Source organism: Eptatretus burgeri, chromosome 13 (assembly GCF_056783735.1).
Source record: "Eptatretus burgeri isolate ZD-2024b chromosome 13, Ebu_testis_v1, whole genome shotgun sequence".
NCBI classification, from domain to species: domain Eukaryota; kingdom Metazoa; phylum Chordata; class Myxini; order Myxiniformes; family Myxinidae; genus Eptatretus; species Eptatretus burgeri.
The window spans coordinates 73,158,803-73,174,328 of NC_140973.1; the positions used below are offsets into that span (position 1 = coordinate 73,158,803).

General features: G+C 49.3%; 2 protein-coding genes across 10 annotated transcripts in view; one reads left to right on the top strand and one right to left on the bottom strand.

Moving 5' to 3' along the window:
- The window catches only part of LOC147014765 (uncharacterized), a 199,316-nt gene that overhangs the window by 47,773 nt on the left and 136,017 nt on the right, over nt 1-15,526 (top strand). Inside the window, exon 1 of one of the 9 annotated variants that reach the window (XR_015050903.1) lies at nt 3,365-3,463. The exons of 7 other annotated variants lie outside the window; for them this stretch is intronic. The gene's annotated coding sequence lies outside the window, so the exon portion shown is untranslated. Of the gene's footprint in view, nt 1-3,364; nt 3,464-3,503; nt 3,880-15,526 lie in introns of those variants that run through there. One more of the 9 variants, XR_015050902.1, reaches the window with a different exon arrangement.
- The window catches only part of LOC147014766 (prostacyclin receptor-like), a 69,804-nt gene that overhangs the window by 18,651 nt on the left and 35,627 nt on the right, over nt 1-15,526 (bottom strand). The window lies entirely within an intron of this gene.

Genomic DNA, 15,526 nt, shown 5'->3' on the forward strand with positions numbered 1-15,526 from the left:
CCTTCAAATTCCCTGCTTTCCTTCCTGAAAGTCCCTGTAGTGTCCATCTTGTATTCCCCATGTTCCCCGCCCAATACCTCTGCCTTCCACAAATCTCCTAATGTCTCTGTTCCCCACTGTTTTGTCATTCCCACTCCCGCCCCTCTTGTCTCATGTCCCCATGCTGTGTGTTGTGTGTTAGTTCTCATACGAGCCTCGACAAGGTATACAAACAAAAATAAATAAAGTTCGATTTGTATCTCGTCTGACCACAAAATTTTTCTCCACATGCCTGCAGTATCATGAAGATGCTTTTTCACAAATTCCCTGAGTTTTTAGATGAGTCTTTCAGTAATGGCTTCTTTCTTGCCAACTGTCCATATAAGCCAGCAATGTGAAGGGAATGGGATAATGTTGATTAATGAACACTGACCTTCATCTCAGACATAGAGCCTTGCAGATCTTTCAAAGTCATTGGAATTACAGTGACATCCCAAACCAGTCTCCTGCTTGCCGGACAGTTGAGTTTGGATGGGTGACGTGAGCTGGGTAGAGTCTTGGTGGTATGATACATCTTTCACTTTTAATGATAGATGTCACCGTTATCAAAGGGATAATGAGTGACTAAAATCTTCTCATAACCCTCTCCTGAACGGTGCTTCTCCACAACTTCATGTCTGACTTCTTTGGAACGCTTCTTGTTCTTCATGTTTGCCTTGTTGGTTGACCAAGTGAGTTACACCTTAAAACCCCTTAGATAAGTGGGAAGCTTCATTTCTAAGTTAAACCACTGATTATGGTACATACAACTGAAACACATTACACTTATTTTATAACTCTTCAAACAAATAATTTACTCCTGAAGTGATTTTGAGTTAATTCAGTAAAGGGTTTGAATACTTATGCAACTAAGAATCATCTGATTTTCTCTGTTAGTCAAACTTATTCACATTTTATCTGCATTTTTTAGCTTTATCACTTTGGAGTAGTTTGTAAAGATTTTATATGTCAAGTTTGATTTGAAAAACATCATGAAATAAGCTCAGGTGGCATCAAAAGTGTGAAACTTTGGAGGGGGGTGAATACTTTTGTAGACCACTGTGTCATATACCGTATCCCAAATGAACAAAAATACTTTTACTTATTCTTAATATTGATAGCAAGGCCCAGATAACGATAACTATGATGATGACAGTGACAATGATGGTGATGTTGGGAGGGGGGGCGGTTAGAGGGATGAGAGGTTTGTCCCCCTCCTCCTCAGGCACAGGCTCAACATCCTGAATGGAAAAAACCCTAATCATGAGACAGGATAACTGGCATATGAGATGGGCCAAAACACAGTGCACTGGTGAATGGGGGAGGCATGTGTGGAGGTGTACAGGCAGTTGTGGTGGTGGTGGTGGTGTCTCAAGCAGTGGTGTTTGTGGTGATGGTGGGTCTTTTAATAAAACTAGAGATTGAGGATTGCTTCCTTTTCTTTTGGAGATATTTCAGTAACTCTTTGTATGGTATCATGAGGTCCTCCAGCCCTCAAAAGGGTCAGCTTCGGATGTTTCACCACATTATCATCCTCGTTTTCATTGTCACTGAAGGATTCTACCAGCTCATTTCAGTCCTCAGTTAACTCCTGGGCATGAGACTGTAATGTCTTCTCCACTTTACTGGCATCAGCATCATCAAACCTCTCACCTCCTACATCTACTTCATATGAGGAACAACACGAGACAGAACAAGGCGCATTAAGTGTGGGGTCACAGCTTAATGCACCACTCGAGGCAGGTGCTTGAACGTGGTGGCGGCAGATTTGAAATGGCAGAAAACCGTGATTACTCAAAACTATATACCATGGTTGGAGAAATGTGATGCAGAATATTAAGACTGGATACTCGAAAGCACGGTTGGAAAATCCGAAGTTGGTCAGGGATGTACATGTTCCACGTTGTTTTCCATGAAATGGACGCAAGTTGTCATGTCACCGGCATCCTTTGCTGGAATCCATTCTTGTGTGGGACTACCCCCAGTCCCCATCTGAATTGAATTTCAGGTGAAAGTTATAATATTCATCAAGTGGTAAATAGTTGGTGTGACCTGAATATGCTGTGCCAGCTGTATATGTTGGTTAGATCTCATGGTAAATTGAACAACCAGAACTGACCAACCTTCTCAGCATCGTCAGTTATTGCTCTCTGCTCTCTCTGCGATTTGTCCCCACCACATTTCTGCAGGGCGCTCAAGGTCCGCCAACAACCCCCTTCTGGTAAAACTACCAAAATCACGAATCACTGCTCACCTTCACTCTTTCATTCCTCTTTTTTTCCCGCCTTTGGAATAAACTCCCTCACTCTATTCATTCCCATTCTTCCATCCAGGACTTCAAAACAGCTGTTCACCACCACCTCTTATCATCCCCCATCCAAATCCTCGATCTTTTCTACCCCCGATAATCCACCCAAGCCCACCTCCTTCAAATTCCCTGCTTTCCTTCCTGAAAGTCCCTGTAATGTCCATCTTCTATTCCCCATGTTCCCCATCCCATCCCTCTCCCTTCCACAGATCTAATGTCTCTGTTCCCCACTGCTTTGTCCTTCCCACTCCCTCCCCTCTTGTCTCATGTCCACCATGATGTGTGTTATGTGTTGGCTCTTATACGAGCCTCGACAAGGTATACAAATAAGAAAATAAAAAAATTGCAAAAGTTGTCCTCCCATCCCTCCACACTTCGAGTGATGAGTTTCAGTTGCGATACTGAATCCTGGCACAGGGTTTATGGTGTCATTTACTTGCCAAACAATTTTGTTGTGGAACATATGGAGGATTTTGGGGGGATGATTCAGAACATTACTCTTCAACCCCCAATTACCCCCCTCCTCCCCCAACATTCTGCGAAAACTGCTCCCAGTTGGTCTACATCAAATTGTCAATACAAATAAAGTGCGTGCGTGTGTGCGTGTGTCCATAATTCCAAAACTATAAAACCTAGCAGCCTGAAACATTACATGTACACTAAGAAAACTCCAAGGAAGTGCAAAAGTGTAAATTGGGTGTTTTGGTTAATTAAAACACCCTTTTCGAAGATAATTAACAGCCTCATTTAATTATATCCTCCATCAGGCGATCTTCGGCCGCCTCGCTCTCTGGGGTTTTAAGGCGTTACCTCGCTGGGGTCTGAAGCCGCCATATTTTTTTGGCCTGCTCAACCATGCCTTGACTTGGAACAGGCCGAAGCGATTTCTTAACGATAAAGTTGTTATTTTCACTTTCCTCACTCATATTATCGAATGCCTGTTCATCATAGCTACAAATCGCTGGAAACATTGCAATGCTTAAAAACATCCGGAGACGTCAGCGATCGTGGTTTGACATTTCAGGTGTCTCCGGGAGGTGTATGTTTAATGTGTTTCTAATCGCGTGCCAAACGAGCCGTTTCTTCATCCGAACAACCGTTTCGTCGGAGTATTTGCTTGAGTGCTTAAGCCACTTGGTGAGTGCTCGCCAAGCTGCTTGGTTGTTCGTTTCGTTTATTTTGATAAAAGTGTCCGTGCTCTCAAGGGAACATCGATTCAACAGATGTACGTTTCCGCCTGTGTTGGGCCCTGCGGTGCCGTGCGGTTGGTGCCTCGGGAGGTGTCTCATCCGCGAAAAATGTGAAATCTTATTTTTGCAGTACATGTTTTGTTTTACTCTTTGTGCGATCTCCTAATATAATAATCCACGACTCACTTCGACATTGATAGATATATTAAAAAATAAGGTTCATCTGACCACGTGTTGCCATGATATGGCTGTGAAGGCAGAGATCGTCGATCGACATTTTGTGTTCTGGGCCTTGACATATTTTTCAATTGAATTTTGTAAATCTCCCACTTGGATTCCTCTTTCAAAGAATTCGGTTTCAAGGTAAATCTTAGTGTTTGTCGTTTTTATGTGTTTTATGCATGTGCACATAAAAAAACCCTGTATTACCACAACAAAAGTGTGTGTGTGTGTGAGAGAGAATATATATATGTATATATATATATATATATATATATATATACATATATACATACATATATATATATATATATATATATATATATATATATATATATATATATGTATATATATATATATATATATATATATATACATATATACATACATGGCCACTGAATTAATACACCAGGGGGTTGACTCAGCCTGTCATCCTTCCGAGGTCGGCGAAATGAGTACCAGTATACTGGGCCGGTGTATACCCCGGTTAAAATATGTGTACCATATTCCTGTGTCGTAAGAGGCCACTAGGGTTGCGTCAGGAAGGGCATCCGGAGTAAAACCTGTGCCAAATCACTATGCGGATCATACGGATGATCCGCTGTGGCGACCCCTAACGGGAGCAGGCGAAAGAAGAAGAAGAAGAAGATATATATTGATTTCAGAATGTGGAATGGAGTCCTCCCAAGGTGGGCTGAAAGTATCCACCTTAATTCTGGTTAGGGCTCATGATTCACGGACCAAGCTGTGAAGTTTTCTGTTTTCAAAGTTTTGTGCCGAGGGCTCTCTTCAGGATCATAACTGAACCCGGGATGGCTTCCAACTGTAGTTCGTTTGTAGTGATATTTCCAGGATTGGTTTCTAATATCTCTGTGAGGTTCTTCTTCATCTTTCCCATGAGGTTTTTCATCATCACTGGAAGAACTTTTGCATTCTTCAGCTTCCAGGAGTTTTTCACTTTATGCTTGAGGTCTTGGTATGTGGACATTTTCTTGATTTCTATATCATTCGTCCAAAATCACTGCTATTAACACCTCGATCAGCAATGCCTTCTCTCTTTTTTGTACCTAAGTATGATATCCGGTCGCAATACTTTGTTTTCAATGTTCACGCCCAATGGGATTATTCATCTTCATCTTTGTTTTTTTCATCTTCAGTCATTAAGCGTCACATATCATTCTCTTTGCTAACCCCACCTCCACCCCTCATCTGTCTTTTTTTCTCCCTCCCCCCCACCACCCTTGTCTCTCACTGTTCCCTTCTTGCTCCCCCCTCCCAATTAAATGCAGCCTTCTCCTCCCACACCTCTGTCACTCTCTTGCTGTCTCTGTCTCTGTCTTTCTTTCTGTCTCTCACTCATGCACCCCTTCCTCCCACAGTGAATAACAATGTTTGGTGAGGTGTCTCTCTCCCCACCTCCCCCGGAGCTCACCCTTCTTCATCCTCTCTGCCTCTCCTCCCCCTTCTCACCTTACACCTGTCTCCCATCTCTCTCTCCTTCCCTCTTTCTCCCCCACCCCCCTTATTTTCCCATCAGCAAAGTGATGGGTTGTATTTGCTATTATAATATATTAATATATATATATATATATATATATATATATATATATATATATATATATATATATATATTGTTGCGAATTTGCGCCCACCAGCGTGCGAACGGCCACGTGACTCGAATCGCGGCACGTCGCCCACCGGACGGACAATTCTGTCGTGACCCTCTGGGAACTATCGCCCGCAGCCAGTCACGGGTGGGCCTTTCGACCTCACCACAATCGTACCAATCGGCCACCCACGTAGGATAGGGTTGTTCGCCAAACTCGACCTACCTAAGTACCCACGCGGATGGGAGACCGGGCGATCGTACCTCGCCGCAGGCCGACTCCGGACACGAACCGCTTAAGCGGTCCGTTCCGTGCTATCGGGATAACCGAGCGGTGTTATCGTTGGCCTCGACGGTTCCGATTAATTATCGGGCGTTTTAAGCCCACTACGAACGAACCCTTTACGTGAAGCAAGATGGAGATTCAATTAAAGAAAAGACGAAGCGAAACGGGAAAACAGTTCAACATAATGCACATTTATTCCGCGGCACACGGAGAGTACACATATACAGCCAAACAGAATGCACATATATCAAATGCAACAAAAGAAACAATGACTCAGAGATACTACCGACTACGCGTACACACGGCAGCACTTATACGGTTTTACTTCACAGACGGCGCCGACACACATTTACTCAAAAACAAAGGAAAGAAGCCACCCTCATAGGCAAGGGGGCAGACGGACCCATAGGCCAATGTGTGCGCGGAACCTGAAGGAGCGGTCAGGTCCGCGAGACCAGGGGGGTCCTACCCACATCCTCGTGACGAGCCGCAAATGTGGCTGCACGGCGGTGCCCAGACTTAGTGCTCCTTCGCGGGTTTCGTTGGCACCGCTTGGAGTGGGGTGGGAACGGGGCCCCCTTTTTGCACTATCTCAGTGCGGGGGAAAGGGGGGGGATTGTTGATGCCCTGGGGGAAGGAGAATGGTTGGCTGGCTTTGGTCCCGCGACGAGCGATCCCACCGCGACCTTGTCGCCGACCGCCGTCTTCCCTGCCTCGGACCCGAGCTCCTTGGACTCTTCCCCCAATTCTCCTCAGCTGACTGCAGAAAACCACCTTGACGCCTTCGCCTCCCGACTCCACTCCGCTCTCCAACCCGACTTGACTGCCTCGCAACAACTCCAACCAAAAACGAACTCTCTGCGCAACAACTCTTTTCATTCGCCTCACGCTCGCCGTTTTATAGGCCGGCAGGAAAAAACAATATGCAAATTTCCGGATCAGGATCTCCTCGAGGGCGGAGCCACGCTCGCCGATTGGACAGAGGAAAAGGGGCGTGAATCTCCCCTGATCCTAGAATTTGCATATCTCGATTCCAGACAGACGCGCCTGGAGGCGGGGCCAAGCCGCCCCGCGCTTCCTAATTGGATGGATCAGAAGTGGGCGTGTCGCATTCCTGATCCAAATTCTCCTCGGAAAGGCTGCTATTTGCACTCGCGGCTCGGCGCGTATCTTGTACGAGCCCAGGACAGCCCGAAGTTCGGTGCTCACAGGTGGTGCGGGAATGGCCGTAGAAGGAGGGAGGTGAAGGTGGTGGAGGGTTTCCGGCGGTGGCCGATGGCCATGGTGCCGTTTGGAATGGCGGTGATGCGATGTTTGCGGGAGCGAGTTGTGAAGGTAAAGGTCGTGGCTGTTGGCGTTGTTGTTGTTGTTGTTGTTGTTGTTGTTGTTGTTGTTGTTGTTGTTGTTGTCTGACGGTTGGAGCGTGGTTGGTTCAAAATAAGGATAGAACAGAAAAACGGCTATCTCAAAGTGTCGCAGCCCGAATGAATCACATTAATTCCCTCTAAAAACGGGTTTGGGGTTAACTACACATGTACTTAAGAGATATCTCACCTACCGGACCTGAATGGTGCTTTGCGAATTTCCACAGCCGTAACACTACCCCCCTCCCCTTTTTACAGACTCGTCCCGAGTCGTCAAATTTTCGTGTGCCATCATGTGTAGTTCTCCCCTAGTACGTTTTACCTTCGGATCTCTGAGTGCGACATTCATGGTATTCGTGTCCCCAAAATAAATAACCTGAGGGCTGAGTAACTAACTAAACAAACCCACTCATACGGACGACTTAAATAAAATTGCCGGCGCTAAGACATACATGCCGGGGGCGCACTCATATTTACAGTACAATACATCTTAACCTTACAAATTCTACACTAAACCATGGCCCAAGATCAATGGACTCTGCAAAAAGAAAACAGTTAGCAGGGAGCCAGGCTGCTCGCATGCAGTCTCTGGCTCAAGCAATGCAGCTGGCAGGGAACGTGGCCGGCTGCTCACACGCAGTCCTAGGCCACCCCCTTTTAAAATTGAACCCAGTGAACAACGGCGCATGGGCTGCGCAAATGCAGTCTCCTTGTGCGGCTGCCTTCAGGGCAGTCCCTGCAACACGCGCGATGATCTGACGCAGCAAACAATGTTGCACGGGCCGCCAATGCGGTCCCGTGATGCGGCTGCCTACAGGGCAGTCCCTGCAGCTTGCAAACTGTTGCTTGATGATCCTGGTGCACATGGAAATGAACAGGGGGGGGGGGGCAAAGCAAACTTGAACGGGGCAAAATGACGAGGGCAGTAGGTATGGATGGCAAAAGCAGGCAGGCAAGGCATGGCATGACAAGGCCGCTGTAGCAAACAGCCGGCAGATGATCTGGCCGGCACAGGCCTCGCAGAAAAACGCAGCCGGCAGATGAAGTGGGCCGGCACAGGCCTTGCAGCAACACAGCCAGCAGATGAAGCTGGCCACCCTTTGCCGTTCAGTGAAGGTTGGTGGAGGGAGTGCGGTGGTGCTGGCCACTCGGAAGGCGGGCTCAGACCTACTCTACAGTCTCCCTCCCAACCTATCGCCTTTGCCTGTCACTGTCCATACCCACTCCCTTAATTTGTAAAACCCAATTTAGCCCCAACTTTTTTTTTTTTTTTTTTTTTACTTCCCCTCTATAATTCGTCCCCGAACCCCCTTTATCGTCCTTGTTCGGCTAACCTATCCTGTCACCTAGCCTACTCCCAACCCCTACGTTCCCTTCCCGGAGGGGAACAAGGGAGAGCTAGCGTCCTGTCCCGAGGCCCAACGAAGCCTCAGAATGGCCTCCCCAGAGTTCAGCGATCTAACCCAAAGTGGGTCCAGCGGCCCACAACGAGAGCGAAGGGATGGATGGTGCGGAGGGGTACACTTCCTAATCTACCCTAACCATTAACTGTTAAACTACCCCGGGGCTTTCAACAAGCGCCTCGCGCTGAAACTATTGGTTCTAGCAACTCAGATTCCCGTCGCCTGTGTTGGTGTCCTTACAATTTCGGGCCTCGCCCCTCAATTTTCTTCCCGTGCCCTCACACGGTCTCATGGCTGGGACGCGTGGCTCCCCTTGGCAGGCACGACCCTCTGCCGATTCTCCGACGATGGCACCCCCGGGCACTACACTGCCTCCGAGCCTACCAGCTCCCTAAACACCGGGGAGTGCCCCCCATGGCAACTCCCCTGAAATGCACACGTGGCAGGCTGGCTTCCCGGGCCCCTTTCCGAGGGTCACCCGTGCCCACAACACTGCCCATGCGGCTAATGGCGCCCCCGGGCCCCCGCATCATGCGGGCGCACCCGTGCCCACTACGCTATCCTGGCCCCCCCATGGGCCCTTTGCCTACTATGGCCGACTAGCCTGGTGCCCGGGGTACCCACTCAGCGATACTCGCCTTTCGCAGCCACGCTCCCAGCCCGTCAACAGGGCTCCTGCACCCCTCCAAACGGGTTTCGAGCCTGCACTCCCACCAACAGCAAAAGGACTTCCATTTTGTCAATTTAACTAACCCAGCCAACTCACTCTACACTGACCCCGGGGTCCCTTGGGCGGGAGTCACTCCTCCCCCCAATCACTCATCGCACCATGCATTCCCCATTCACTCCACTCACACAGACCTGCTGGCCTCACTCACTCAACAAGCACACGTTCCACCTCAACTCACCAACTCTTCAACACACACACCGCTGAACTCTGCCATCCTTCTAACTACCTCCCCTAACTAACTCGTGCTCCCACGTCGTCCCTTACACTACAGCACGTTCCTTTTAATACTACGTAGCTAAACTACGTCCCCTCTACACATTCAAAGTCTGTCACTGTCCTCAAACCTCTAAAAATCATCAAAAATCCATTCCCCATCCTAAATCCCTCTACCTAATCCATTCCATGGGCCCCATGAGGACTTACCCCTGCCCCATGAAGCTGGTCTAACTAACACTAACCCTTCCCCCTAACTAGTTTCATCCTGTGCCCTGGACAAGGGGATCATCCACCCCCTGCCCAGGAATCCTGTTCACCCGGAAGCGAGACTTTTTTTTTCTTTTTTCCTCGCGCAGCACCAGCGCGGCAACTCGCAACCTGCGCACCAGCGCGGCAATTCACAGCCGCGCACCTGTGGCGTGACGTCATGGCAGCTGTTCGCGTCCATCGTCCCTCTTGGACGGTACCATCCCGCAGGGATTCACCCTCCCGCCGGATTCCAACCACACACGCAGCCATGACGTCACCCGGCGCATAAAAAAAAAACACAAGCCTCACGTCTCGAGGGGTTCCCCACGCGAACACATGTGCTCTGCCCGTTGGAGCTTAACACCCACGCCCGCGTGGAGAACCCGTCCGGTCCAAATTCGTTTACCTGCCTCCACTTTGTCCGTCCGCGGGATCGGCAAATCCACCGCTGGCGTTTCCGAACCGGGCCTCACTCCCGCAAGCGAGCACGTGGCGGCCTCGTGCGTTGCACAGCACGGACCTCGCGCTCGCTGATGGGTGAACCCGGCACGGTACTCAAAACCTCTACGGCCGCTACCCGGCCCTTTTTCCTCTGTCGCAGTCTCCGTCGCCATTTAACACACGCACTCCCTCGTGCCACGGCGCTCACACACCACTCCATCAAACTCACACCGGGAGACGCGGCTGCGTGCTCACGCATGCCCACAGTCATCTCCCTCACACACAGCGACCTTGCACACGCTGTCTCTCTCGCACTCGGCCATTCACTCACGCACCGTGCCTTACTCACACACGCGGGGGCACTCACCCGCGGTGTTTCACTCGCGCACGGCGCGCTGGGAAGCAGGCATCTCGGCACACTTGCCACCACACCACTCACATGCGGGGTTTCATTCCCACACGGGGTGTCACTCATACCCGGGGTCTCATCCATACACGGGCTCACACTCACACCTTGCACCACACACACCGGGACAACCACAGTGGGGATTCGTGTCCCCACAAGGGTTTCCGGGGCCTCTATACCCCCCAAGCTCTCCGTGCACCTGTCCACAGCACTCCTCCCCTCGACCTCTCAAAGCATGACCGAACCCACCTGGTTGTGAGTCGCCTCAAGGGGGCATACTCCCTCCCCTCGTTCCTGGAGGAGGCCATCCAGCTGCTCTCACCGGGTCTCTAACCAGTCCGCCAGCTCCCCCTCATGGTCCTCCACTACCTGTGTGTGTGTGTGTGTGTGTGTGTGTGTGTGTGTGTGTGTGTGTGTGTGTGTGTGTGTGTGCGTCTAACCCCGTCCAATTCACTCTCTATCTTCCGTGTCTCTGGCAATACTTTCATTTCCTTCTTTGTCTTTGTTACTTCCCTCGTCTGCATTTTTATTTGTGTCTCCTTTATCCGGGTTGGTCCTAATTGTTCCTTCATCCGACGAGTGGCGTCGATTAAGTCCTGCACTACCGACATTGCTCCTTGTGGTGCTGTCACACATCCCACCTTATTACGTTGTTCTTCCCTCTTCTCCATTTTTATTTGTGTCTCCTTTATTAGGGTTGGCCCTAATTGTTCTTTCATCCGACGAGTGGTGTCGATTAGGTCCTGCACCACTGACATTGCTCCTTGTGGTGCTGTCACACATCCCACCTCATTGCGTTGTTCTGCTTCCTGGCTCCTTCTGAGTCGTTCCTCCTCTCGGAACTTCCTGAGTTCTTCATTCTCCCTCCGGAGTTTTTCATTCTCCGTGGACTCCAATCTTGCTCCCCGTTTTAGTTGTTCAATTTCCAACTCACATTGTTCTTGTTTCCTGCCCCACAGTTTCTCCTGCTCTTCATTTTCCAATCTCATCGTTTCTTTCAATTGGCTCATTTCCTTCCTGTGTTTCATTCGCTGTTCTCTCACGACTCTTCCTTGTTTCCTCTCCTGTCCTTTCTTCTCCAGTTTCGTTGTTTGCTTCATTTGGTTAATCTCCCTTTTGTGTTTCATTTGCTGTTCTCTCACTACTCTTCCTTGTTTCCTCCCCTGTCTTTCCTTCTCCAGTTTCATGGTTTTCTTCATTTGGTTCATCTCCATTTTGTGTTTCATTCGCTGTTCTTTGTCTATCTCCTCGCACTCCAGCTCGCCTTTAATTTCAATTGGTCAACCTCGGCTTCATGTTCCTTTTGTTTTCTTTCCCATTGTTCCTCTCGTTCTTCCCTCTCCAATCTCCTTGTGTCCTTCAATCTCCTGATTTCTCCTTCCTGCTTCATTCCTTGCTCCTTCAACTTCTCCTCGTATTCCAACCTATTTTTTTCCTTTTGTCGTTCAGTTTCAAATTCATACTCTTTTAGTTTTTTATTCCACTGTCTCGTTCCTCATTCTGCAATCTCGTTATTTCTTTCTCCTATCTCATTCCTTCTTCTTTGTATTTCATATTCCACTGTCTTCCTTGTTCCTCATTCTGCAATCTCGTGGTTTCCTTCAGTTGGCTGATTTCCTTCTCCTGTCTCATTCCTTGTTCTTTCAGTACTCTTTCTTGTTCCTCATTCTTTAATCTGGCCTTTGCTTCCAGCTGTTCGATCTGTACAGTGTGGTTCCTTAACGTTTCATTCTCTGCTGTCGTTCTTTCTTCTCTCACCATCCTCAACTCGTTTTGTAATTCTGTCTCTTTGTTTTGGTGTTTCTGTAACTCAGAAGCTTTCTTTTCCAATTCCTTTCTCATCTCCGCACACTCCAACCTTGCTTTGGCTTGTAATTGTTCAATCTGCTCAGTGTGGTTCCTTAACGTTTCATTATCTGTTCTCTTCCTTTCCTCTTTTAACATCCTCAGTTCGTCTTGTAATCCTCTTCCTTTGTTTTCGTGTTTCAGTATCTCAGAAGTTTTTGTTTCTAATTCCTCCCTCAATTTGCATGCTTCTTCACTCATTTCATCTCTTCTTTCCACCGCTTCCCTCCTCAATTCGTCCCTTTTTTTACTGTATTCATTTAGTTTTTTCTGCCATTCCTTTCCCATTCTTATCTCCCCTTCCAGGATTTCTCTTTTAAACTGGCTTGCCCTTACCTCTCGCTTCGGTAGTTCCAATTCCCTATCTTGTTTGCGTTTTTCCTTTTCGAGCTTTGTTTTCCTTTCTCCTTCCTCCCTCAATTCTCCCTGCAGTTCTTTTGAACTGTTCTGACTTTTTCAGCAATTCCTCCGTCCTTTCCTCCAGCTGTCTCTCTCCTCTTTTTATCTTCCGTTCTAGGCTTTCTCTTTCCTGATTGCCTGTTCTTATTTCTTCCTTCAATTGTTCCAACTCCCCATCGTGTTCACATTTTTTTCTCTTCCAACTGTATTTCCCTCACTCTCCCCTCCAGTTCTTTGAACTGCCTTGCTTCCTCCAATAATTTTTCCATTAATTTTTTTACTTCCAAGTCGTGCTCCTTTTGTTTCTTTTCGAGCTCGGTTTTCCATTCTTCCTCCCATTGTTTCCTATCCTGGGAGATACCAATCTGCTGTTCCTCTATTCTTTTGTTCAGTTTGCTCTTCGCATATTCCAACTGACGGGTATAAAACACTACCAAATTCTTTTTCCCACATAGTTTGTTGACTGTGTTGGCCAAGTCATGTTTTTGCCACCGAATTCATTCCAGTAAATCGTGCAATCGCTGTGTCCCCCCGTACACGTAATTTTTCTGAAGCTCGTCTGCGTGCCGTTATGACTCGTCCACTCCACGTTGCACCTCCTCGATATATTCTTCATAACGCTTCACCTTTTCCAAGACATCCCCCAATTGTGCCTGGAGCCTGCCAATGCTCACATAGTCATCCTGCCACGCCTGCCATGGCACATGCCGGGACCACGTGGCTTGAACCGGTGACTGGGAGCTCACGCCTCGTGCTGTGCCGTTAGTTGTGCTATTAATATCAGCCCGCTCCGTGCTGCGCTGAGGTGCGATCGCGCTGCCATTGTGCGACTCCGTTTGCCGGCAAAGTTCGTGCTCAAGCCGCTCCCACTGACCACACTTCGTGGTGGGGTTATAATTATAAAAAGAACCAACCCAGGCCATGGATCCTACATTTCTACACATATACATTTCTACCCCCGGCACCCGCTCGCCTTGAGACGCCATCTTATTTCTCGTAAGGGGTTAATTTTAATCGCTCGTAATTTGGAGGGAATCGGGGGTTGCTCCTCTCACCCCTGGACCAATTCCCGTGAATTTAGCTGGAGACAGGAGAGTTTGTTTTCCCACTCTCTGACACCAGTATTTCGAGGAGGGGGATGGGATTGTGTCCCACGACCTGACACCAGTGTTGCGAATTCGCTTCCGCCGGCGTGCGAACGGCCACGTGACTCGAATCGCGGCACGTCTCCCACCGGACGGACAATTCTGTCGTGACCCTCTGGGAACTATCGCCCGCAGCCAGTCACGGGTGGGCTTTTCAACCTCACCACAATCGTGCCAATCGGCCACCCGCGTAGGATAGGGTTGTTCGCCAAACTCGACCTACCTAAGTACCCACGCGGATGGTAGACCGGACGATCGTACCTCGCCACAGGCCGACTCCGGACACGAACCGCTTAAGCGGTCCGTTCCATGTTATCGGGATAACCGAGCGGTGTTATCTTCGGCCTCGACGGTTCCGATTAATTATCGGGCGTTTTAAGCCCACGACGAACGAACCCTTTACGTGAAGCAAGATGGAGATTCAATTAAAGAAAAGACGAAGCGAAACGGGAAAACAGTTCAACATAATGCACATTTATTCTGCGGCACACGGAGAGCACACATATACAGCCAAACAGAATGCACATATATCAAATGCAACAAAAGAAACAATGACGCAGAGATACTACCGACTACGCATACACACGGCAGCACTTATACGGTTTTACTTCACAGACGGCGCCGACACACATTTACTCAAAAACAAAGGAAAGAAGCCACCCTCATAGGCAAGGGGGCAGACGGGCCCATAGGCCAATGTGTACGCGGAACCTGAAGGAGCGGTCAGGTCCGCGAGACCGGGGGGGTTCTACCCGCGTCCTCGTGACGAATCGCAAATGTGGCTGCGCGGCGGTTCCCCGACTTCGTGCTCCTTCGCGGGTTTCGTTGACACCGCTTGGAGTGGGGTGGGAACGGGGCCCCCTTTTTGCACTATCTCAGCGCGGGGGAAAGGGGGGGATTGTTGATGCCCTGGGGGAAGGAGAATGGTTGGCTGGCTTGGGTCCCGCGACGAGCGATCCCACCGCGACCTCGTCGCCGACCGCCGTCTTCCCTGCCTCGGACCCGAGCTCCTTGGACTCTCTCCCCAATTCTCCTCAGCCGACTGCAGAAAACCACCTTGACGCCTTCGCCTCCCGACTCCACTCCGCTCTCCAACCCGACTTGACTGCCTCGCAACAACTCCAACCAAAAACGTACTCTCTGCGCAACAACTCTTCGTTCGCCTCACGCTCGCCGTTTTATAGGCCGGCAGGAAAAAACAATATGCAAATTTCCGGATCAGGATCTCCTCGAGGGCGGAGCCACGCTCGCCGATTGGACGGAGGAAAAGGGGCGTGAATCTCCCCTGATCCTAGAATTTGCATATCTCGATTCCAGACAGACGCGCCTGGAGGCGGGGCCAAGCCGCCCCGCGCTTCCTAATTGGACGGATCAGAAGTGGGCGTGTAGCATTCCTGATCCGAATTCTCCTCGGAAAGGCCGCTATTTGCACTCGCGGCTCGGCGCGTATCTTGTACGAGCCCAGGACAGCCCGACGCTCGGTGCTCACAGGTGGTGCGGGAATGGCCGTAGAAGGAGGGAGGTGAAGGTGGTGGAGGGTTTCTGGTGGTGGCCGATGGCCATGGTGCCGTTTGGAATGGCGGTGATGCGATGTTTGCGGGAGCGAGTTGTGAAGGTAAAGGTCGGGGCTGTTGGCGTTGTTGTTGTCTGAAGGTTGGAGCGTGGTTGGTTCAAAATAAAGATAGAACAGAAAAACGGCTA